Here is a 27,233-nt window from a genome sequence, read left to right as displayed (position 1 = left end):
CCGTTACAGTGACTGGTTCCTTGTGAAACGGTGTGTCAGCTTTCAATGGAAATTCTTGTCTCATTAATACTCGGTCACCAGGGTATATTTTGGAAAACTCGGCCTGAGACTTTTCGTCGAAATACTCTTTAGACTTAGCTTTGTATTGGCTATCACGATCTGCTACTTCTTGATCAATTACACTAGAGGTCCATTGGGGTAATTTAGTTCGGATTTTCCTACCAAATAAAAGTTCAGCCGGGGTTTTTCCTGTACTTGGATGTGGGACATTACGGTACGCCCTTATGTATCGCTTGATCTCAGATTTGTAATCCCCACCTTCGCTATATGCTATCTTGATACGTTTTAAAAGTGAGGCATTCTGCCTTTCTACCTCCCCGTTAGCCTGGGGATACCTCGGCGTAACACGTTTATTGACTATACCATAATGGTCACAGTATTTGGCAAACTCGTGAGAAATGAATTGCGGGCCATTATCGGTTTTAAGTGATTCTGGAAAGCCATGAGTAAAAAATATGTTGTCTAGCGCTTGGATAGTTTTGTCTGCGGTAATTGATTTCATGTATGCAACTTCGTAGAACCTACTGTAGTAGTCTATGACGACTAGTATGTATTCTCCTGAAGGGAGTGGTCCAAGAAAATCGGCTGAAATTTCTTGCCAGGGCGCAATTGGTAAAGGAGTGGAACGCAGCGGTTCAGGATTTAAGCCTCGCCCTGTGATCTGGCAACCATGACAGGATTTGCAATGCTTTTCGGCTTCAGCCTCCATACCAGGCCACCAAACTTTAGTTCTAAGATTTTGCTTAGTTCCTACTATACCCAGGTGACCTTCATGAGCAAGACATATGATTTGATTTCTCAGGGTTTTCAGAATTACGATTCTATCCCCTCTCAAAAGCACCCGCCCCACGACGCACAATTCGTCTTTCAAGGTTTTAAAAAGAGAAGGACCTTTAAAGTCGTGCCAATTTCCGAATTCGAGGCATTTCATCACCTCTGTTAATTCACCGTCCTTATCGGCGGCTCGCTCAATCTGCCTAGCAGTTAAAGCACGCGGGGTGGAATCAATCACTACCCTACGCACTGCCAAGTCTTCTAACTGTGTCCTAGTGAGCGTTTTACTGGTGTCTACAGTCATTAACCTAGACAAGGGGTCAGCAATATTGTTTTTCCCCCTAACATAAACGACATTGAAGTCAAAAGGTTGTAATCTTAGCACCCACCTTTCAATACGAGCGCTGGGTTTGGATTTCTTACTATAAATACTGAGGAGAGGTTGGTGGTCAGTAACCAAATCGAACTTCAACCCCAGCAAATAACATTGAAACCTTTCGCAGGCCCACACTAACCCGAGACCCTCTTTTTCAGTCTGGCTATACCTACGTTCAACATCAGTGAGCGATCTACTAGCAAAGCTAATAATTCTAGGGACCCCATCTTGAACCTGCACCAAAACTGCCCCTAAACCCACAGGCCCTGCGTCAGCTATGACCTTTGTTTTTGCTTTAACATCAAAGAATCCCAATGTTACATGACTCGCTATGGCCTTTTTGAGAAGATTGAACGCTTGGATCTGGTCAACCCCGTAATCAAATGGAACGTTTTTACAAGTAAGCCTTCTGAGAGGTTCACTGACTTCGGCTAGGTTAGGAATGAATTTTCCACAGTAATTAACAAGGCCCATAAAAGATCTAACTTCGGAAACGTCCCTTGGAGGTGTTGCATTCAGGATGTCTCTAACTTTATTTTCACCCGGGGCCACCCCATTGCTGGAGAGTTTATGGCCTAGAAACTCCATCTCGCTTACACCGAACTTGCACTTCTCTTTATTTAGAGTGAGTCCACAGTTTGACAGACGTTTGAAAACGTCGTTTAGCCTTTGGTCGTGTTCGTTCTTTGACGAGCCATGTACAACCAAGTCATCGCTCATATTAGCGACTCCCGGGATACCAGCAACGATCTTATGGATTTCGCTCTGATAAACCTCCGGCGCAGCGTTAATGCCGAACATAAGGCGTTTGTATCGGTACAAGCCGATATGCGTGTTAAATGTAGTTATGTCTCGACTGTTTTCGTGTAGCTGAATTTGATGGAATCCCCACTTTAGGTCTAGTTTACTGAACACTTTGGATTGATTCATATCCAAAAGCATCTCATCTATAGTGGGGATAGGGTGTATCTGCCTCTTTATTGCAGTATTTGCCTGGCGCATGTCAACACACAAGCGGATGTCTCCGTTCGGTTTAGGTACTATAACCGCCGGACTAACCCAATCAGATGGCTTATCTACCCTCTCAATTATTTCGCTGTCAACTAATTCTTGGAGTTTGTGTTCAACCTTCTCTCGTAGGCCAAAGGGGACCCTTCTATAGGGCTGAATGACAGGTTTAACCGATTTGTCTATGCTTAGTTTCAGTTCATAGTCTTTGAGTAGGCCTACCCCATCAAACACTTCTGGGTATTTGTTGCACAGTTCTGAATAAACAAGATCAACACAATTGTTAACATGTAGGCCTATTTTTAGTACCCCTAGAGCCTTGGCAGTTTCCCTACCTAGCAATGCGTCCGCAGCGTGGTCCACTACTACGAACTCTGATTGGATTCCACCACCTGTGCCTTCACATTTGGCAATTGCATCAAAAATCCCTATTACGGTTAGAGGTTGGTCAGCGGCATATGGGTATATGGCTTTATCAGCCTTTTTACTGGTACATGAAATTTGTTGCTTTTTAGCGTTTTCCCACAGGTCTCGACCTATAAGGTTGCAGTCACTGCCAGAGTCGATGATAAAATTCATAACCACGCCCCCGACATTTACGTTGATTTTGTCTCTGTTGGACGAGGCTGAATTGACACTAAAGGCATACATATTCCCATCGCTACCAACATGACGGTCTTGATTACTAGGCTGGTTAGCTTGGTTATTAGGGTTTGCTTGGGACTGGTCACTTACCTGATGTACCTGGTTACGGTTTCCGCGGCCACGCCCCCTAAAATTCCCTCTACCTCGACCTCTGCTAGGTTGGTTGCCATTTCTAGTTTTACATTTTGACTCGTAATGGTCTCGCCCGCCACATTTTCTGCAAACTTTGCCTCTAGCTGGGCATTTAGGGTCGCTACCAACATGTCCATAATTACCACACCTGTAGCATTCAACATTTGACTGAGGTGTGCTGTTTGAACTCGACCTATAGCTATTGTTAGTCCTGGAAGACACATGATACGCTTGTGTTGTACTTGAGCCTGCCTTCATTTCCCTACTTTGGCTATCAACAGCTTCCATATTGGCAGCGATTTCCAACAGTTTTGCCAGTGTCAAATCTGAGCCTTTACCCAACAGTTTTGATCTCAAAATATCTGACCTGCATGTACTGACCACTTGGTCTTTAATTTCTATCGAAACATCGTCGTATTCGCACCCTTCTGCACTGTCTCGTAGCCGTGCTACGTACTGCGCTATTGACTCATCAGATTTTTGAGCGCATTTTCTGAATAAGTGTCTTTGGAAAGTAGGGTTAGGGGCTATGACAAAGTGTTTAGCAAGTGCGTCTATGGCGGCTTGATAATTATCACCTCCGCCCTGATTGTCTAAGGTTTTGAATACAGTGCGGACTTTGGCACCCGCAGTATACAGCATTAAAGCTCTGCGTCTAGCACGTTTTTCCGTCAAATCTGCATCATTTTCACCATCATTTGGATTATTTGTCAAACCTCTACAATCGGCATACGCTTCAAATTCTTCTAGCCATTGTTTCCACCGCAAGGAAACAGCGTTAGCATTACCCTCTATGTCAAATTTGGGTGGGCCTTTAAGCTCACTAAACTCTGTCATATTCCCTTTCCCAAGTTAAAAGAAAAATATTCTCAAAGTATTAATGCTTGAATACTTAGCTTTTATCTTTACGTAGATCCGTTGTTGTTCCTCGTCGCCATTGTTGTGTCCCTCAGTTAGTAGTTAGTAATTATCATTTACTAACAGGATCAGACATAGATTAGATTGCTGTTTATTTGGTTTATTATCTCTTATGAAATGCAGGTGTGTACTCTGCGATGTCCACGAGGTAAGAGAAAGAAGTATTCATCCAGGTCGGCAACCTGGTTACATAACGTGTTGATGCGCAGTATAAAATGCAATAGTATCACTACGCAACAACAATCAGGTTTCAATTTCGGACTTGAGGAAAGCATACCTACAAATACACATGTCAGAACAATTGCAAAGATTTCAACTTGTGAAGTTCAAAGGACAACTATATGTAATGTCCAAGATAATTGCGAAGGTTCTCGCCCAAGACAGCCGCATATCAGAGGGAACTGATCACTATATAGATGACATTTGGGTGGACGAAAGTGTCGTTACAGCTGAAGAAGTCAGACGGCTCTTGTCAAAGTATGGCTTGGAGACAAAAGAGCCTGTGCCGTTGACCAACTCCCGTGTGCTAGGCCTGAGAGTAATCAAAAACCCAGATAACCAGTACAAATGGTACAGAGATGGGGTAGTGCCCATATTACAGGAGATCCAACAAAACGTGAGTTATTCTCTGTTTGGGAAGTTGATTGGTCATTACCCAGTGGCAGGATGGCTGAGACCTGCCTGCAGTTACCTGAAATGACAAACTGATGAGATAGGATGGGATGAAAGGATTTCAGTTCCTGTCAGAGCGTTTGCCAAGGAAGTCATGAACAGAATCTCGCAGCATGATCCTGTCACTGGGCGTTGGAGTGTGAGCAATGTTTTAGAAGGTATTGTGTGGTGTGATGCAAGCAGTTTGGCAGTTGGTTGGTGTTTGGAGATAGATGGAAGTATCGTGGAAGATGCTACATGGCTCAGGAAAGTTGATGGATCACATATCAATGTCGCTGAGTTGGAAGCAGTGATAAAAGGGCTGAATATTGCCCTGCGCTGGGGGATTGCTAAACTGAAAATCGTAACTGATTCTGCTAGTGTATACGGCTGGGTGCGGTCAATATTAGTGGATAGTAAAATACCTAAAGTCAGTGGCTTGAGTGAGATGGTGATCAAGAGAAGACTTGGGATCATTTCCCAATTGGTAATAGAGTATCACATCAAGATGACTATTCAATTGGTGCCTTCAACATCTAACAAGGCGGATGTGCTAACCAGGGTACCACAGAAGTGGCTGAACAGCCGGTGCCTGGCTGCAGTGCCATTAGATGATAAAACCAAGGAAATAACAAAGCTTCATGGTAAGCATCATTTGGGAGTCAAGAAGACCCTGTATTTGGCCAAGAGGATGTGTGGACAAGATGTGGATGAGAAGGTCGTGAAGCAGGTGGTAGATTCTTGTAATCAGTGTCGGCGAGTGGATCCCGTCTCAATTAAATGGAATCACGGACGGCTGTCGGTTGACAAAGTATGACAGAGGGTGGCAATGGACATTGCGTATGTTAATAATAGAGCTTTCCTGACTCTGATTGACTGCGGACCAAGTCGCTTTGCTATGTAGAGAAGACTGCCAAATGAAACTGCTTCCACAGTAGCCAAGGAGTTGCATAGAATATTCTTGGAACGAGGAGCTCCAGACGAGGTGCTATGTGACAATGGGCCATGCTTCAGAAGCTCTGAGATGACTCAATTTTTCAAGGAGTAGGGGATAATGCAGGTGTTCTGTGGTGCATATAAACATTCAGGAAACGGCATAATAGAGCGCAACCACCGTACAATTAAAAGAATGGTTGCCCGAACTGGTGGTTGGGTGGAAGACATGGTCTACTGGTACAACAACTCACCCAACTTTGACAATATAGTTCCTGCAGCTAATGTGTATCAGTATGAGGCCAGGCTATTAGGAGCGCCCAAGGCTATTGGGTTACCAGGAGAATTGCGGGATACAAAAGCCATTCCCTATCAGGCGGGCGATGTGGTTTATGTGAAACCGAGGAACATGCGAACTAATACAACATGGAAGCAAGCTAAAGTGACAAGAGTGGTAGCAGATCATGTAGTCGAAGTGGAAGGTATAAATAGACACGTGGCCGATGTAAGACCTGTTATAGCTGACTCACAAATATCACAGAGTTGTGACCGCCTGGTGACCAATGGAACTGTAGAATATTGCGTAGAGGATAGTGATGACCAAATCAGTGACTTTGATGTTAGTGAGCCCAACAATGATACTGACAGTAGTGAGAGCAATAGTGACAGTGATTTTACGTCAGAATGATTCTTTACCCCTAGGGAGAGACAGAAGGTTACCTCCTTACTTGAATGATTTTGTTCTTCACTGATGTTGCAGGTGCATTTATATGATCTAGAGATCAGGGGAGAATGTGAATTTGAATACCTATCATATGCATAGTAGGATTAGGTCTGTCATTTATAATTGTTTTAGCACTGACTCACACTCCATCATCTATTAAAGTAATCACGATATGGTTTCGTCATTAGTTAGTTTTGCCTAAGGTATATTATGCAGGGGCGGATCTAGGAAAAAAGTTTGTGGTGCAAAATTTGTGTAATATATCTAGAGTGGGAGGGGGTGCGCGGGGCAACCCCCTTACCTGGCCTCGCGCTAGTGGAATTTTTAAAATTTAGGCATCTTAGAATGAAGGAGAGGTGTGTTTGAGCCCAAAAAGGTGTAATCATTTATTTGCAGCAAACAACAAGTTTAGAGGTAAAAATTGACATTAAATATGATTAATTAAATTGGTGTTTTATAATGTTCCTTATACTATGTATATCATGTCTATGCATAAAAAAGTTTCGTAGTATTAGCTACATAACGATGCTATTATAACACAGACATATTAGAGCATACTTTTTTGAATTGTTGTTTTGTCATCGAAAGAAATGATCCAAAGTTCGTTCTTGACCTTTCTTTTGAGACATTTTGCTTTTAAAATTGCTTGTAGTGCTTCTTTCGAAAAAGTTGTAGCTCAATTGGGGATGTTTATTGGGACCACTCTCATTCGTTTATAAGCTAAACACATTCAGGTCAATGTTATTAAAACTGGTTTGTTATAACGAGCTCTACTAGGCCGTTTTTGTTCATTTCCTCCCAAAGCAAGTTATCGGTGAGATGAATTGTAGTTTACTCAATTCTTGATGGATTTTTAATTTTTTTTTCTGCCATATTTATGGCGGTGCATTTGCACCATATGCACCACAGTAGATCCGCCCCTGTTATGGTATGTTAATATAAAGCAATTATGCTGTGGTTTTCGTAGCTGTTTTTGCTGTTGATGAGTTATGCTAGGAGCATTGTGTTGCTGGAGTTAGTAAGCTACGTATGCTTGGTGAATAAAGGAGAGTATCACAACAGAGCTGAAGTTGAGAGGCATTTAGTAAGATTAGTAGACCAAGATTCAGAACTTACAGTAAACAAACAGTGACAGAATTGTTGTATGGTTGAATGGTTATTTTCTACTTGGGTGTTAATGACAACTCCTCTTACACAACGTTTAGAGTGCCTGAGAAAAAAAACATATTTATAGAACTATAACATATGAAGCAAAATTTAATAAACGATAACTGGATGTAAAATAGGGTTTAGTGGACCACATTATTCATACAAACGGTATGACATTCTTGGTCTTAGTCTCATCATCATCCTTCTCTGCAAACAACCATTATTACATTTGCTATTTCATAATTGTAATCTTTTGTGTTTCGTTTTTATATTTAATTAGTTTTTGCTAACACCTTGTTTAGCGAGCTTTGTCTTTTTGTTGTCGATAGCCTAGGTGATGGGCTTTGATATCACATGAATTGGGCAGCTAATGCAAATTTTTGTTCCCTCACTACAATGTGTGCAATCTAACAATTGTCACCACAATCATACAAGAAACAACATTACAAAATGTTGTATTACAGATGCATAACCCCAGCAAGTGATGTATTCAGGCAAATAACAACTGTTTCATTATATTATCATCAGATTATATTATATATTCATAAACCATAATGGATAAACTTAAAACATGAAGTATTTCGATAAAAACAACACATCGTTATCTGTGATGTTTAAGTAATTTACTCGCTTGAACACCGCACTAACATCAAAGGTTAATAACACCTGCTTCCACCAGATTATGCTAAGTATTTATGATTGATGACTGAAAGCTATTAGATCTATTATGACAGTTGTGAATAAATGGTTCTGCTTGTAGTGTTTGACCTAAGGCTGGGCGGTTTCGGGCACCAAAAGTGCACCGAGACTGCCACTGTTCAAACCGATACCGTACTGCATACCGACATTGAGAGAACAACTTCCAAAAACATATGGTTCGGTTTACACACCAAATAATGTACCGCAAAATGAGACAAAAACCGCATGAATTTTTGGGAGTTGTGCTCCACCTACCATTGCTACGCAGCAATTGCAAGCTTAGTCGGAGGAAGGCAACTCCAGCTCTACTTTACTGGAGTACAGGGTCTTGTGTGCTAAGCAAACCCTTGCACGATGGATGGCATTTGGATTGCACAATCCACCTGTTGGTTCATTCCACCCTACTATAAACTTGGATATTGTGTACCCTTTATTTTAGACGAGTGTGTAGAAAGCGAGCATAGAATACAGAATCACAGACACATATAAAATCATGTACCATGTTTGTTGAGAATAAACCCAGCTCTTCAGCAACGAATGACAATTTATTTTATTTATATATGTAAGCAATATATCCGCGGAGGTTAGCAGAGCAATACCAGCAATACCTTAACACCTCAACCTGGACAATATCTGGCCTGTGTATATGATGGTCAGTGGTATATGGGAATTACCTATGCCTATTACTCATGACTAGGAGAGCTAGGAAGCTCTCCTAGTAGCTAGGAAAGTGAGCATCGAAACATTATCTGTTTTTAGCCATGTCCTATGCTTGTTCACAATAAAGCCCGCTTATGAGAAGAGGCGCTCAGAGCTGCAACTTGTCGCCTGCTCTGCCAAATAAGACCTTCCCATAAGATGTAGCTCAGGCAACATTTCACCATAACATGCCCATCACTCGCAGGGGTCATCATCAAAAGACAAAGCGTTGATGATGACCAAGGTCTTTGTGCCAAGGTCTTATAAGTTTCCCACTGCTTCAACGCCAATTGCTCCAGTGTACATTTGTTAGTTGCAGAATCGCTGAGCTCCGAGGATGCCATAAGAGAACCGAGTCTTGACTTTTTCGCAGGTATTGGATTGTCTACCCCAGGTGCTGTAGTAGCTGCTGCTGAAAAGATGCTGACTAATTGTATTATACCAAATAGATCGAGGGCTAGCGATTAACAGGCTCATTAGTAGCTACCAGTAAAAAGTTGTTAGCAATACTGCCGTTTACTGTTTGAAACACTCAAAACTATGAGTATGTCATCTCGTGTTTTGTAAATTGGTCAATTGCGATCATAAGACATAAGAGAGACAACAGTCGTCAAAAATAGCGGGTGACAAAACTGACAATGATCTGTAAATTTAAATTCTGTAAATGACTTCTCAAGTTGAAATTTTACCAGCGAGTCACTGACAAAACTATAGAAGTGAATGGAAATGAAAAATGATAGATAGCAGTATAGCAATATCAATCCCCATTTTAGAGAACACTTAAAAGCTTACCCTTTTTCTCTATAATTGAGGACAACTGCGCCAGCAGACATTCCGTGTAATTGGTCTCCACACCTAATGATGAGCCTAATGTCTCCAGTTGTAACACGAATCGGGGATCAAACGCTGTGGCCTTTGACAGAATTTCCATATATTCTCCATTTCTGTTATTCACCAGCCTGTAAGCATTACTAGTAATTGGTTATTGGTAGAAAGATTGCAAGAAAAAGGCCAAAAAGTGATTTTGTTCATACTTTGTCAAATGTCTCCGCACTCGGTTAGGCCATGATAATACGATGCGATAGGCAAGCAAAACCAATGTTTGAAGAAAATATCAAATAGAAGATATAGTTTCTCCAATTACTGAATGAATTAAATGTTTTTAAAATTAATAGCCAAGTTCAAAGATTTAGCTGTTGAGAGTGACACCTGACTGAAATGAGACTGAAAGTGCTTAAAATTTGCCAATAATTCGGAAGCCTTTTCATCACTTAATAGCAAAGCGAAGACGGCATTCAGTGAATTTTTGTCACTCAATTCTCGCTTGAGTAGTAACTTTTGACTGCCTTTTCTATAGCATACGTGACTTGAAAAGAGCAGCTAAAGGTTAACAAAACAGCAAAAAATAGATGACAAAATAAATGCTATATGATAATAATTTAATGCTCCAAATTCTCAGCGATAGAAGAGGGATAGCTCAGAGGTAGTGATAGCTCAGTATAGAGATAGCTCGGTGGTAGGGATAGGGAAAGGAAACATAAGCACATGCCAGGAAATAACTATTGAGCCTCATGCCTGCCTACTTGTCATTGAAGTAGTCCCACACCCTATTTCTGTATTCCCGTCCTTCGATGTTTGTCATATTGCTTTACTGTAAGGACTTGATAAGGCGAACCATGGTCAGCACTGAGCTCACCATTACCATCTTATCACCGCTTAGCTGGTCTGTCATATCATTAAACGCACTGAATGCTTCTACCATTAGCGCAATTAACTTGTCTTCATCAACAGTGGAGACCAGTGTTGAATCTTCTTCAACAACGACACGTTTTATCTCGACGAGATTGTTGTGAATAGCTCGGAACATTACGTATGTACTGTTCCACCTTGTAGGACATGGTCCATGTAACGTCATTATGTTCTTTCTTCTTTTCTCTTGTTCTTGCTCGAGGTTTTGTTTCTCCGATGACTTTGGTGAAAGAAAACAACCACACGTTTCAGTTTCTTCGTAGTATTGAGGATTTCTGGTTTTTCCATCGCTTTCTTGACAGCATTGTGCAGTGCAGAAGATGGCCAAAGCATGGGAGTCGACGCATGTTACCTACTTCACTTATATGTATCATGTTGCTAGCGCTGTCCGTTGTGATACACTGCATGGGGTTTTTCGTCAAGTTCCAATCTTCAAGCAACTCCGCTATCACCGCTGCCAAATTGACACCGGTGTGTGCATCCGGCAAATATTTGGTCTCCAACGCACGATTTTCCAGTTTCATATCAACTGTGAGAAAATGTATGGTTAAGGATATGTACGGATCTAACGTGGCTGATGACCATAGATCTATAGTAAAACTAAACATTGGAATCACTGAACTTTTGTTTTCATTCAACACATCCTGTATTTCACTTCTCATTTTCAGAAACAAGTTGGGAATGTGCTGTTCACAAGCTGTGCGCCTAGACGGCGAACAATAACGAGGGTCAAACACCTTCAACATTGCTATGAATTTTGGCTGCTCGATCATAGATAGTGGCCTACCACTAGATGTAATGTAATCAAGTACGGCTTTTGTTTTAATTTTGTTCTCACGACTGTCCTTTTGGTAGGGTACATTTTGCAGCAGCGATTGTTTTATCGATGGTTGGAAAAGCAAAGATTTTAGCTTTGGTGTGGGCAGGGTTTTACTGTGTGATTGCTGTAACTTCATCGAAGCTGTTTCTTTATATTTCTTTGCATGTTTTCTTTGGATATGTGACCATAGATTGCTTGTGTTACCACGTTTAATTTGAAAACTCGCAACACAAAATTTACATTTCGCAGTCTTTATGGTTACATTCAGCCCTGTATCCTGTTTTTCTATCACACTCGACGTATCAAAGCATTGTCAAACATCGGATTTCGATGATGATGTCGGCGTTAACACTTCCAAATCTGCATCTTCGATAGATTTCAATGAGGATGTCAGTGATAAAAATCCCAAATCAGCATCCTCGGTGTCTTCACCTACCAATGATGACAAAAATCAATTAGAGTACACACTACAAACTAAGAAACATAAAATATAGAGCAGTCCGCGAACGTGAAGAGAGTGACCAGCGAAGAGTAAAATTTTGCAAGCTACAATCTCTATATCATAAAATTTTGTTCCTAAGCGCTTCAAAGAAATAATGCACATTATTAAAATGATAGATTTTATTTAGGCAATTTAAGTTCAGGCGGTTAGTTAAGTGCAGGCTGGAAACAAAACTCCTAGTGAAAAGGAATTAATTATTACAATTAAAAAGATAATGCAACTGACAAAGTGTATGGTTTGGAAATTATCATTGACAGTCATAACAAACATGAAAATTAACAGCTAGTCACTGTGATCAAAAGATAGCCCAGTGATCAACAGTCACGAAATCTTATCCTAATTGTGTTAACTCCTTATGCAAAACTCACGGGCAACAGTGGGAGAGGGGGCTATCGCTGGTTCAGTTTCTGGCGATAAAAAGATAAAAAAAGAAACAGTTTATTATGTACATACCTGCTGTAGTACCTGATAAAGCTGTACTTGGAGTTTGACTTCCCGTTCCAACCTCATCAACACTTTCACTTTCACTCAACACTTCAACTACTTCTCTCTTTGATACTGAAAGCAGCCCAAAACCTAATGATGGCACAGTACTAATTTGTTACCCTCAGTTGTCTAGCAAACAAGCAGCCAACATACAGTCATCATAAATCTCAATTTATCAGTAACAGTTATGTAACTGCAAAGGTGCTCATGCCAATATTCATAGTTTTAAGTATGCAAGTTTGCGATCACATAGCAGAAGCTACATTTTTGCTAAGAAACACAATGTATTAGCAGTAATAAACACATTGCATACCACAAGCACTGGACATGAAGTCGCATATATAAAAGAGATGACTTTATACACATAATTATTACTGAAATACCTCTTCAACAACTCAATCAATGATGCAGGTGATGACTTTTCCCTAGAAAAGAGGAAAGGAGTGTCTTCTTTTTCAGTACAGACAGTAACAATAAGTACAAGTAGACTACTAACTATATGTTATGTAGTTATCTATGCACACGAGTCCAATAATGTACATGTACGCAGTGGTGATAGGCTTAGCTAGTGGTAGTGGTACTAGTAGTAGTGGTTGTGATACTAGTAGTGGTACTGGTAGTAGTAGTAAAGTAGTATTGTTGTTGTCAGGCATTCTGGATTTAGATAGAGTTCTCCACAATACTTTTGCAAAGTAAGAAAGAAGTATTGTAAAGGATCTGACTCCGGTAGCTGAGTCAGCTTTACTTCCTAACAAGGGAGTCGCAACCTGGGCTACTGGCTGACCTTGTCCGAGGCCTGATTGACCTGCCTGTGGCGGTCAAGTCAGTCCAAGACAAGAACCTAGTAGTCAGGCTTGCTTCGAAACCAAACCCCCGGACTGCCTCTGGATCTCTATCTCAGGCTAGTCTGGATCCACTAATGGCTGGTCTTAAGACTGGATCTCTTGTGCCATGGCACACCCGATCGAGTCTAGACAAGGCCGTGGATCGCCTCCTAGCCTTCTTAGAGTCACCCTGGCAGTTCCGTCTGTTGGTTGCACTGAGCCTGCTTGTACAATCGGTGAGCCAACCAGGCAGGCGTCAATAGAAGCAGTTCGTATGAGTGTATAGCAGTTTATTAATGATGTCTTTAATACAAGTATGCACAAGTATGAGTGGAATAAAGCACACCCTGCCTGTCTACCGTGCTGGCTTATATAGCCAGCGCCTATCGTTTAACTCCGCCTACTGATCTATTTATATCACAAAGGATATGCCAGATATAACAGGATGGTTATGTAACAAAAAGGCAGTTCAGTAATACAGTTATATAATAAAAAGGCAGTTCAGTAATACAGTTATATAATAATAAAAAGGCAGTTCAAGTATGCAATAAAGGAAGTTCGAGAGGTTCGGTTAAATGATAGTGCGGATATATATATGAGTGCAGTAAATAGTACATAGGCATGTCCCGGTCCTCCACAGTATGATACTACACTGACTGGACAAGCTAATGCTACCATAGATGGTACTTATAATGTACAATACAAGAAAGAATGAGCATTATTTATAATTTATTTAGTTTTGGTGTAAATTTTTTCAATGGTTGGACATTGACACCAGACTACTATCTAAAAGTAACAACCGCTTGCGTTCGTCGAAGCTGTAGTACACAGTAGTATTTGTAACATAAGCCTAGTTTGATGTTAGAGATTGGGACTCCCACCCCATGAACATCATGAACATAATAAACATAGCCATCTTCAGCTTTTGCAACTTGGGTAATTCATTTTCTGAAGGGTAAAACACTTTATCACAGGTTGACTTTGAGTTCGAGCCTCGAATAAATAATATTCTAATTAATTCTGCTGCCTAGCAAGCATTTCCTTTCCATTTGGATTTATAAAAAAATAGTACGTACACTCAAACTACAATAACTGGCAACTCAATATTCAAGGCTGTCCATCCGATTAGCATCAATCTTTATTGAATCCAAAATAAAAAAATGATGATCCCCACCCATGCATACGATAGATTTAGACATTAGAATAAAAAATCAAATGCCTCCCAGCCATACCAACTAATGCACCCAGTTCAGACACAAATCTAAAGTGTGATCACTCATGGTCAAACATCGAGTACAATAAGAAACAATGAAAGCATTTACCTTCTACGATACTCTCGCTGTCCATTCTAGCGTGGTGACGACTCTTGTTTCCGCAAAGGATAGCCCCCTGCGACGAAACATCATCTCCATCCACCAATCAATCTGCTCTATTTTGGCGCAACTTTTACCATCTGGCAGCGGTTGCTCGGTCTACCTGGGTGCGTACCGACACCGCATGAATGTTCACAAAATTATTCGGTATCCTCGGTGCGTGAACAACTGAACCGAACCGCACCGCGCGGTTTCATTGTGACGTTTTAACCACTCGGTTTTATAAGCAAGTACCGCGAAAAAACGGTAATACCGACAAACCGTCCAGCTTTAGTTTGACCTAGTTCTTTAAGGCCTCAACTGTATTAATTATCAAGTATTTTAATGTAGCAATAGACTTAATTATCAAGGCTTAATGTAGCAATATAAATATTATTTATTCTCATAAACCAACACTTAATAAATAAGTTGCAAAATTTTAAAATAAAGTAAAGAAAACAATAAGCAGTAATATAATAATAACAAGCAGTATAAAATAGTATAAAAGTAGTAAAAGTAATATAGAATATTCTCTTTCGCCGAATCAGTCTTGTATGTCTACAAGGGTTCAATGTCAAAAGAGGATGAGCTATTAAGATTGTTCATTTTTATAGGTATTTTGGATAGCCTTAGGGCGGTTATATAAATGTCTAGTATTATATCTTTATGTCGTACGAATTAGTTCATCGAAGGGAACACTATCTTTGGGTATGCCATCTGAAGAACGCTGATCTTGCAGGTTGGGATGGCATGATTGCATAACATTGCTTCTGTTGGTGCTTGTGTACGTCAGGGTAAAGTAATAGGTTAGGGGAATGGTGAATTCAGTTATTTTTATGGTGCTTGGTGATGGTTGGTAGATTTAATTGCTTCTACATCCTTTACCGGTTTCTGCAAGTGGTGTTGACGCAGTTTCTATGATTGAATTCTCCAATTTTGAAGTTCTTAATTTTCCTTTGATGATCAAAAGATCCAATTATTGGTTCTTTAGATGTCTATTAGGCTTTTGCTGCTTGTATGCTTATCCTGTGGTCTGGCTGCATTCTCTGTTAGTATGTTGTTTTTGCAATATCTCCATACAACACATTAACTGCGAAAACAGAAACTGCTTTCATTATAATATCTCATGAATATATGATATACACTAGGTAAATGCTCAGGTAATAAAAGCCTTTGCACAGGAGATTTATTTTTATTTAACAACAGTTACCTTTTTAACTTTCAAACTCCATATCAAGAGAAAAGTGTTTTGTGCAGTTTAAATCAATTGAGAAAAAAAAATAAAACAACCATAAAGGTTTTCAAACAACTGTAACTTTCAAACTTCATATCATGAAGAAAATGTTTCGTGCAGGTCAAATAAATTAAGAAACAAAATAAAACAACTATAAAAGTTTTTAAATGTAAATGTGAAATAATTAATAAGTAATAGCTAAATTAAGTCTGTTTTGCTACAATTACAGTAAGAGATGATTTGGTGATAATACAATTATTACGAACTGAGAAAACAAAATAAGAATTTTGAATATGTTGAATTAATAATAGCAATTCGTGCATAGAAGTGTGTATAGACTGTTACTGTTATAGACCGGTTACTATTCCAGCAGATGCTATCCATCAGATCTTTGAATACAACGATACTGGTACCTCTCGATACTGGTGCGGATCTAAAAATGAGATATCAGACTGTCTTTGTCTAACCGAACAGAGAGAGAATGTAGAGGCTATTCCTACTCGAAATAATACAATCCCCGACATGTAAAGTATTAGCCTTGACCGATTTAGCAATTGAACCTTATGAATAACCGGAAATTGAAGTTCCTGAAAAGCTAGAAATAGAAGTTCACGAAAACACAAAAAGCATTGTGTTTCATTAAGTTTCAATCAATATGTCATATAGCGTGCACAATCATAAAAAGGGTATAGGATGTTTGATAAGAGTGAACAAATGGTAAGAACAGCGTAGCTTAGTGGCTAAATGCTGGATTCGAAACTTGCCAATTATGATCATCATGAGTTCAAATCCAGCAGAATGCGAGCTTTTAATTCCAAGATTTTAATAGCTATAGCCAGACATACCAAAGTACACACACACCGACACACTTGACTCTTACAGACAAACTTTGAGGTATATATATAGATGCAGTATCTGTAAAATATGGAGTAAACTATTGCAACAGAAATTAAAAACAGTTGTAATAGTGAATAATAAAAACAATGAAATGCAGGAAGTAGTGTAATCAGATGATTAAACCTCGACATACGCAGTTACAGTTATTAGCATAATGATGCTGTCAGAGATTATAAAACAACTGAATGAGGTTTCTCATCAATGAAACACAGTGGTTGAATATACCATCTGCTGTGTCCGTAAGCTGTTTTCCAAGGCATAGCACATCACTAGATCCTACACTACTGATAACATACACCGCACAATGGAGTGGATCTGGCTTTGCATTAATACAAAAGTATCAATTTGCAGCTAGCAAGATCCTGATGGATTTACACAAATTTTCGGCATAACGCTCAATGGAAATTTTTTATCAAGCATGCAAAACTGATTGCATCCATAATAGGCTTTGGGCCGAGCAAGCAAAAGAGCTCTAGAAATGATGTTCTGTTGGCACCCTCTTTCGGTGGCAATTCTTGCAGTGATTTAGACTAATTTTGGTATGGATAATTCAAAACTGAAGAATTGCTGCAGCGGCCATTCCCACTTCTATAAAAACTTTGATAAAAATGTTATAGTAGAAATTTTTATCATAATTATTTTGCAGTAATTTAGAATGCCAAGTCGAAATTATTATTATTAGCATTATTGATAGTAGTATTATTAGTAGCTAATATCAACAGTCTTACAAAAGGAGCTGGGATGTTTCAAAATATCGCATATCCTAACTATTTGTTCAATATGTTGAGTTTTTAGCCATTGTGTTCAACATTGGCATCCTCTGCTACTCATGCTTCAGTTTTTTTAGTGCACGCATATGCAACGCTCTGTGTAAGGCAGCTTTGCCATGATACTGGCGCATCAGTTCTCTTGGCAGCTGGATTCTTGACACTCCCATAGAACTGCTTGTAGAATATCAGGTGGGGCGATGATTCTGGTATCAAACTTTACTGCATACTCATCGTTTTTCTTACCCAGTATCCACCCATGTCAAAAAGGAAATGGTGCATTGGCAAGTTGTGTTGTTGCCTCTTTCCATACACATGTAGGTAGCTGCTACATAATTGACACAATACATATGTTTTTTCAGCGACTGAAGGGAGGGACCGATTAGCCTAGACCTAGACACACAAAGCCTGTCCCTTAGTCAATTGAAGTCTGTGCCATTTTTTTGGGTGCTACCTTCTTGGCCATAGAGTCCGCATGTGTGAGTCTAACAGAGAGAATAAAGTTGCCCCAAAACTTAAATGATTCTCAGAGACCTTTCATTTGATCCAAATTCATTGGGTCCAAATTTTCTTTGGTACAGATTCTTTATTCCAAGACTTTAATAGCTATAACTGGAAGGACACACACACATACACACACAACCACATACTTTGAAAAATATATATATACTAGCTGCATTACCCGTCACCGGGAACAGATTCACGTACAGCAAGGGGTTTATTGAGAGTTGTCTTTTATGCTGTAAAACAACTCCAAATATGCAGTCTACTGAAATTGTTGGGCTGATCAGACTGCATAGGGGTAACGGGGGCACTTTGGTCGTAGGGGCACTTTGGGCCACCTATATTTTGAGCATTTTTGTATTTGTTGGAGTTATCATCTTTTGATAATATGAGAGGAAGTGATGTCATAGATCAGCCTTATTGGTTTCTATCAGCTAAAGCAAGGTGGGCTAACACAGGTTAGTTTTAACTGATTTTTGTATAAAAAACTTAAGTATTGCATCTGAACTATTTGAATCACATACCCCAATTTAATGTGGATACAGATTGTGTTGAACTATGTCATTATTTTGATGTATCTTTTGCTTGTTCATTTGCTTTATCTAATATATAACTTTCATACAAATTGAGCTGTGCAACATTTTTATTAGCAACATAGCATGGGGCACTTTGGGCCGCATGATCTGGGGCACTTTGAACCATGGCCCAAAGTGCCCCAGGTCAATTATATTTGGAAATGTACTTTTGTGTTAGTTTATTTTACTGTGTATCATCACTATCTTTTGATAATGAATTTATTGTTGATAATGTTGTTTTAGTATACTACAAAGATGGTTCGAAATTACCAAAAAAAGTGTCCTGATACTACCCCCTCTGATGTAATGCGTACAGCTGTACAAATGGTAATAGAAGAAAGACAGTCAGTTCGACAAGTGTCTATAGCTCTCTCCATACCAAGCACCTCTTTAGCCAGATATGTGAAAGAAAGTCAGTCTTGTGGTGAAACAGAGGTAGTGAACTATCATCAAACAACTTCAGCATGGAAGGTATTCAGTAACACTCAAGAAAACATGCTTAAGGACTACCTTATTACAGCTGGTAAACACCACAATGGTTTGACCAAAAAACAATGCCGAGAATTGGCATGGCAGTATGCCAAAAAACTGGGCTGCAAATATCCGGCTGTTTGGAATGAAAACCAATGTGCAGGAGAAGACTGGATACTCGGATTTATGAAACGACATACTGAACTTACAATTCGTAAGCCGGAAGCGACTAGCCTAAGTCGTAGCACAAGTTTCAACAAAAAGAATGTCAACGATTTCTTTGACAATTTAGAAGAAGTTCAAAGAAGATATGGATTTCAAGCGAAAAACATATGGAACATGGACGAGATGGCGCTGACAACAGTTCACAAACCACCTAAAGTAATTGCTGAAAAAAAATCCAGACAAGTAGGGCAAATTACGTCTGCAGAGCGTGGCATGTTAACAACAATGATTGCAGCAGTCAATGCAGGAGGCGGCTTTATCCCACCAATGATGATTTTCCTTAGGGTTAAATACAAACCATATATGATAGCCGGCGCACCTCCTGGTACACTCGGTGCAACAAATCCTTCGGGTTGGACAAGTGCTGAATTATTTGTTCTGTGGCTGAAGCACTTTATTGAAAATTCGCATGCCATGATCGAAAAACCTGTCCTTCTACTCATGGACAACCATGAGAGTCATATGTCCATACCCGCTTTGGATCTGGCAAAATAAAATGGTGTGGTATTACTCACTTTTCCACCTCACTGCTCGCATAAGCTACAACCTTTAGATATTTCCGTTTATGGGCCGCTGAAGCGATAATATAATGATGCCTGCAATGTTTGGCGTCTGGAACATCCTGGAAATACTTTGAATATTTACCATATGGCTCAGCTGTTAGGTGTGGCATTTCCCAAAGCATTCACAACAGGGAATATTACGTCTGGATTCAGAAGGCCAGGAATCTCTCCCTTTGACAGAAATGCCTTTTCCGATTATGAATTCCTTGGCTCTTATGTCACGGACCGACCTGCCCCTGCTCTGATGCCGCAACCAACTGATCAACCTGTTCTCTCAACTTCTGGATCAACAGGTCCACCTGAGCTACCAAATGATCAACCTGTTGTCTCAAATTTTGCTTCAGAAGGTTCATCTGCAACTTCATCTACACCTAATAATTTGAGGAAAGTGGTGCCAGAAATCATCACTCCAGAGGATATCCGACCCCATCCTAAAGCTGGGCTACGAAAAAATCCTGGATGTTACAAAAGAAAGTCAACATCTATTCTAACCAATACTCCAGTGAAGCAGCGCCTAACTCTCGAAGCTAAAGAACGAGCTAAAAAGAAAACGAAAAGCAGAAAGGTGAGAATTTTAGTTCAAATAAGTGGTTGAAACATAAAATAACATACATAATATCTCTACTGTTACTATTTTTCATCATTATATAGCTGGACACTGTTTTGTTTCAGATTGCGAAGAGGGCAATCCGTGAAGAGGACAGCTCAAGTGAAGATGACAATGCAGAAGCTGAACTGGCTAAGCAATTAGAAAGTGATACTGAAGAGCCGGATTATTTTGCTGAAGTAATGCCAGATTCCAGTGCCATCACCAGTAGCGCCATAAATATCTTTAATTATGTACTGGTGGCTGTGCATGGAGCCAGATCAAAGAAAAACTTTGTTGCAATGGTCACAGCTAAATCGGCAAATGATGTCGAAGTGGATTTTTTTGTTCATGTATGGGGCGATCAGTTTATAAAGCCTGACACTAAAGATCAAGCTATTGTAGACATCAAAGACATTGTATTACTATTGCTTTCTCCTGCCGTCACTAGTGGAACAAAAAGAACTGTGGAAAAACTGAGTTTTCCGTTTGATCTATCGGAGTATTTTAAAACATTATTTTTGTATACGAGATAGCGGTCAACAGGATCTAATAGCCCTAATTAATATGCATTGCATCTTACATAATATAGATTTTATTGCTGTTAAATTTTAAGTTGTGGTTTTCATTTCAGTTTAAATAAAATCATGTGAAAAGCATCAAAGATTACAATGTGGCCAAACTGCCCCGACCCCCGGTCCAAACTGCCCCAGCCCCGGGGCACTTTGGGCCACTCACATACAGCTTTTTGATATACCCTAGGACACTTATGTATTCGCGGCATCTAACTTTCGCATTTTCGCGGCAACAGCATCTCGCGAAAATTTCATGAGCGAAACTAAACTATCATAACGAACGAGCGAAAACGCGAAAATAAATGGCTTTCTTCATTGATATTCACAATAAAATCGTCATATTAGAAATGCAGGAAATTTTCGTGTGTGGTTGGCTCATTGAGCAAGTTTTGCTAAACTCATTATAGCTAATACACCGACTGAGCAGCTTGGCAAAACAAATTAAGATAATAAATTTTTTTTGGAAAAGCCTAGACAAATGAAGAAGATGATGATATTAGTTTAGTCATTGAATTTGTAACTGATGAGGATGACAGTCTGGTAGGAAAAGTCATAAAATTGAATAATAATTATTGTGGTGATGAATTTTATTACCAACCAAAAGCAATAACAACTCGGTGCCATGGCCACCGCGGCACCGCGTGCTATAAATACTTGAATTATAATATTGGTACCAATCAGTCACTGCGGCTTTGACGTCATTGATGGTCAAGGAAACAAATGGCAGCGAGCGATCAAATTACATTATTGATCTAGCCTACACATTTCTACCTGCGGTTCACAAATACAAACTACCGTACTTTTCGGACAATTAGCAGCTACTTTTTTCTGATGATTTGAGCTATGCGGCTTATAGGTAGGCCTACAAGGGTGCGGCTAATCACTGTGGTTTATTCTGTGACTTTTTCTTTCACCGCTAGGGCGCACTAACGGGAATCTCCAATTAGTGCACTTTTAGCTGTGAAAGAAAATACGAAACAATGCCTCACGGTACTGTCCCGTTAGGCACTAAGTTGAAAAGCGTCGGATAATACGAAACTGTGCCGTTCTGCACTGTTCCGTTTTAAATGGCGTTAAAAAGCACAGTCCTTAGTTCTGCGGCCTATAGTAAGGTGCGGCTTATGAATTGTTTTATTATCGTTTTTGGAAAATAAAGCACATGTAGCTTATATAGAGGTGCGGTTTATAGTCCAAACACTACGGTAGTCCCAAATTGAAAAATATTTCGTACCAGCGAACTGGGCCTGAGTAATCTAATGTTTGTTCCACTGCATTTATTTTCACATCACTATATTATCGCACTCATCAGAGCTGCGAAATTAAGTTCCAGCGAAATTTTACTCTGTATGCTACTCACGAAACTAAATACTAGCGAAATATAAGTGTTTTAGGGTACACTTTTACAAAAAAATTGAGCAACTAAACCAACTAAACATTGATAGAATGTAGCAAACACATCAATTTCCCACAGTGTAAAATATGGTAGCTATCCAAGATCTACGGCTGACTCGGCAGCAACAAATGTCAAAAAAGGCCCAAAGTGCCCCCGTTACCCCTACACATACGCAGTCATACATGTCAATCATTTTAGGGAGAACAATGGAAATCTGCAATGTGTTTTACAGCTAGTCTGCAATGCATCATTCTCAAACCACTAAAATGGGAGCTGTCCTAATCTTGTCTAGAGAACTGATAATGAAATTGACATTGCTAGGCAAGCTGAAGTTGTTCAAACTGGCAGTATTGAAAAATTGTGCATGTTTTAAAAAATTCTACAAAATATTTTGCTATTGTACCACTGAGCTATCGCCAGCATTTATTGAATGGAGACATCTACATGCACTATACATGGCTTCTACAGTTCTACATCGAATGGAGACTTCTAACATTAATCATGGCTCACCAGTTCTTTGTCTATAGCCTGTGTTTTGCATGGTATATACAAACAGTGCTGCAGTCATGTGGTTGTGTTAATAAAATTTATTATCAGTAAAATTTACATGTATAACAGCACAGACAGTATGATGTCAAGGCAGATTCAGCATTAGCACCTTACAATAATAAAACAACGCCAACATGATAGCCTTTTTCTGAGACACAATAAGGAAAACAATTGCATGAAAATATATATATATATACTGAAAAATATGCTAGAAAATGCTGCATGTGGATAATATGTAGGTATAGCAGTACATGAAGAACATAGCATGACACAATAATAGCATAATGTTAATTTAACGCAAGCATGACATAACAATAACACAATTTTAATCAACACAACACTTGGAAATAGACAAAAATTTTTGTTTTTCTGTCGGGTGTATGAACAAACAGTTTTTGGCTTGTGTCTACTCTTGAGCAGGCAATGTACAGCTGGTCATGACTAAAGCAGGGGGACAGTAAGTCGACACCTGCTACTTTGAGGGACTGACCTTGCGACTTGATGATGGTCATAGCAAAGAAGACTCTGATGAGAAACTGAATCCTTTTAAATTCAAATGGTAGATCCGTTGGAATAATTGGGATCCTTGGAATAAAAACATGTTCTCTTATACCAGATGCTGAAATTATTTTGGCCTGAATTACGTGCGAAAACATTTGCGTAACAATTAGCCGAGTGCCATTACACAACTTTGGAAGATTGAGGTTGCGAAGAAGCATGATTGGTGTTCCTATCTTTAGCTGCAATTTATGAGCAGGAAGTCCGGGCAACTCCAGTGAGTTTAAGAATTCCACAGGATATTCTACAGCAGCATCATCAGTCAAAAACGTATCAACAGTAGTGAAGGTTTTTGAATTGCCAGGTAGCTGGGCTAAAAGCTGGGAGTTTATGGAAGCAGCTGCATCATTGCGGGGGCAAAGAATAGCTCGCTCAGATAACCAATCAATATCTTGGAACTTCTGTCGCAGATTAGGGTAAACTTTCTCCTTAAGTTCCTCAGTTGAATCTACAAAAGTGCTGTCGCCATCAAGTGACACCAAACCATCTTCAGCACTGACTGGCAAACGCCCTTCACCAATACGCAACAGTCCATCAGCGAAATGTGCGCTTGTTTCGTCGCCAAGAATAGCGGCACGCATGTTTTGTGTCAAATGCAGCTGCACAACAGACGGCCACAAAAATGTTGATTTGATACATGCATTTATCTCATCAGCGGTTGTGCCTCTTTGTATGACAGGCAATTTTTAGAGAAAATTTCCAGAAATTAAGAGTTACCCCACCAAAAAGTCTATTATTTCCATGCAAGTCCTTTAGTGTAAGGTTTAGAGCTTTAAATGCGAGCTTGTGCGACATTGTGCACTCATCCTCATCTCGCACAATAAGAATGCATCGTTTCAAAAGTTGGGTAGTGCCGCTGTTCTTTTTGACATTGCACGCAGGATTCTCAGTTCTTGCCAAATTAAGAGGCAGTTTCAGTTCTGAATGCGCAGTGCGGCCACCAGGGAGTAAGGTAGCTGCAATGCCAGATGAAGCTACAGTCAAAGCAATTTTTCCAGACTCTCATACTTTTGCCAATATAAGATTAGTGACGAAGGTTTTGCCGGTCCCACCTGGTGCGTGAAGAAACACCATACCGCCACTGCTTTGTTCAATTTTCTCCAAAACGGTGTGATATGCAGCTCTTTGCTCTTCCAGCAGCAGCGGTTTACTGGTTTCAACATGGTGATGGAGCTCTTCACGGTCATATGCCGCTTTGCGTAATATTTTTCTGGAAACAACAGGTTGCTCCACTCTAACAGGCCTGGGAAGTCCATAAACTGAGAGGTTGTTGTTTGTGACCTCAAGCACTTGGTCCTCGATAAATATAAGAGCAATATTGAACATTCTATCTGTGAACTGCAGTTGTTGATCCTCAAGCAGTTGTTGCTCATGAAACAGAATATCTTCAGCCAAATGTTCCTTAAACTCTTGCCACAGACGAAGAGGGTCAGAAAGATGACAGGTGTTCAACATAATAGCAAACAACTTGCGCAGTTGGGCAGGTGACCGTACAGTTGTAGCTTCGTCCAAGGCCTCCCTCTACTGTGCATCATCTTCCAATAGCCCCAAACGCTTGCATGCTTCACGGAAAGTGGCACAGACATGACCTTCAACAGTTCTTAAATGCTGAAAGGACACTGGGCCAACCACGTGATGCAGCATGATTCGAAGAAAGAAACATTCACGATTGTTGGGGTGAACAGTGTATACCCGTGCTAGGGCATCAGTTTGATATATGCCAGGACGATCAGGCAATGCAGCTCCTTGAACTCATCACTTCCAGCATTTCGTGGATGCGTCAAAGGTGTAATTGGCTGGCAATTGGCAGTAGAGAAGTGTCCTGGCCAAATCATCAAGTGTACAAAGCTTGAAAAAGGCTGTAAGGGTAGTGCCACATGGTTCTTGAAGTTGTGGCTGAAGATTTGCTTCAGTGAAATACACTCTCTGGCCATTCTCAAGATGGACACTCAGATGCTGGATAGTCGGGTGTCGTGCATGAATAGGGAGACTCAAGATGCGCCACATTGCTTCATTTGCACTGATGTATCTTCCACTCTCATAGCAAGCTACTTCATCAACCTGTGCTCCATCTCTTTCCAAACCGAACACTGCTTGATCACTACCCTTATTGATATATTTGCAAATGTATTTGATAGACTTCACCGAGTTGAAAAAATCAACATTGATGTGTGCATTGAATGCTTTAGACAGCAAAGGGCAGTAAGGCGCTATCCATCTCTTGTCCAAAGTGATGTCGTAGGCCTCTCCAGCAGCTCGCAATGTGTGTTGTTTGGTGAAACCTCCATCATCAATGGAAGGACAATGATACAATAGATACCCATCTATGCCAGTAACTGTGTCTTTAATGAGAGCCTTAGAGTACTTCTTAGTACATGTGCCGTCTTTCATGCAGGGTGAACCAGGGTTTAGCTGGCCACATAGACCATGTACCATGTGCTTGGTGACAATTTCAAATAGCTCAGGGTCTTCCACTCGATTTAGTATTTCCACAGAAATGGCACAATCAACTCGTTCTGGCCTGATGCGATCGCGTAACCAAATTAGAATGTGTGCATGAGGGAGTCCACGTTTCTGTCATTCAATGGTGTACATATGGCATTGCACAGCGCCAAATATTGCACCGGTGGTGATGTAATCCATTAGTTGCTTTAATTTTAGGTGAAACACTCTTGCAACCACATTGTGTCTGTCATAGCTTTGCTGACTAGGCAGCAATTCATTGGAAATCTCATCCCATTTGATGTTGCCGGTAAATGTGACAAAGAGGTCTGGTCTGGACGAATATGTCATGGCATCCTGTGTACGCTCATGCATTTGGCGTAGGTAACCAGTAAAAAACGAAGGTAAAATCACCATATTTCAGATATTCTCTGCAGTTCATTGCTACGTAACTGCAGAACAATATCCCGCCTTTCAAACTGCTGTCCAACTATTTGAATGACAACTTCATCTATGACAAGAGCATTGAATCTCCTTCCATGCTTTCCAACAGGGTGTTTGTCAGCCTGAATCACAATTCGCAAGTCATCCGTGTTTTTAGGCAGCCTCTCCCGAGCAGTTTTGAAATCACGCACATTTATTTTGCTCGTGTAGAACATCCTGCAGCTCGCGAATTACATTTAATCGCACTCCTTGAACAATACCACGCCGACATTCTGCTTCTGCCTGCTGTTCACCTATGAAAAAGATTTGCAGGAACTGTGGTTGCTCACCCCATATCAGAAGCAAGGATTCAATCAAATGATAGACTTGACCCTGAACCTTGAAATTTGGGTTAAATCCAGGCTCATCAATGGTTTTAACTCCAAATGATGTCATTTGAAAACAGCTGTTATATTGTAAAGGTTTTGTGCGACCTTCACTTTCCTCCCCTAGTACAAGACTCGTGCATGAGTACAATAAATATATTTCTGCTTAGTTCATCAAGGTGTACAAGAAAGAATCAAGTAACAGGCAATGAGCCGGCTCAGAACAGTTCTGCTCTCTACTGCAAATGTTCGGGCTTATATAGCTGCTAAACTCCGCCCTTGTTCTGCTTGGTTAGACCCACCTCGGTCCGGCTCGGTTCGGTCCAGCTCGGTTCAGTACTGAGTCGGTACGGCTCTGGCTTGGCTATGGCTTGGCTTGGCTGTACATCGGCTTGGTTTGGCTAAATGTAACGGGATGCCATTCACCACACACTCCCTCCATTGGCAACTACGGTCTCCAATTCACATTCTGCAGGAAGACTAGCTGGGCCAAAGCCTCATGCTGGCGGACTCTATAACGGCAGCGCTCTATTTCCTCCAATAGTAGCTGGCGTTTCCGGCCCTCCAGGTGTCCCTCCCGTAAG

At 40.3% G+C, this 27,233-nt stretch overlaps 1 protein-coding gene and 1 pseudogene across 1 annotated transcript in view; one reads left to right on the top strand and one right to left on the bottom strand.

Moving 5' to 3' along the window:
- Positions 1-27,233, bottom strand: part of LOC137401624 (uncharacterized) — a 128,453-nt gene that overhangs the window by 49,215 nt on the left and 52,005 nt on the right. The gene's annotated exons all lie outside the window — the stretch shown is intronic.
- Positions 18,785-19,759, top strand: LOC137401903 (uncharacterized; annotated as a pseudogene).

Source organism: Watersipora subatra, chromosome 8 (genome assembly GCF_963576615.1).
Source record: "Watersipora subatra chromosome 8, tzWatSuba1.1, whole genome shotgun sequence".
Classification (NCBI taxonomy): domain Eukaryota; kingdom Metazoa; phylum Bryozoa; class Gymnolaemata; order Cheilostomatida; family Watersiporidae; genus Watersipora; species Watersipora subatra.
Note: the sequence above shows the minus strand (reverse complement) of the source record. Positions and strands in the feature narration are given on the sequence as shown.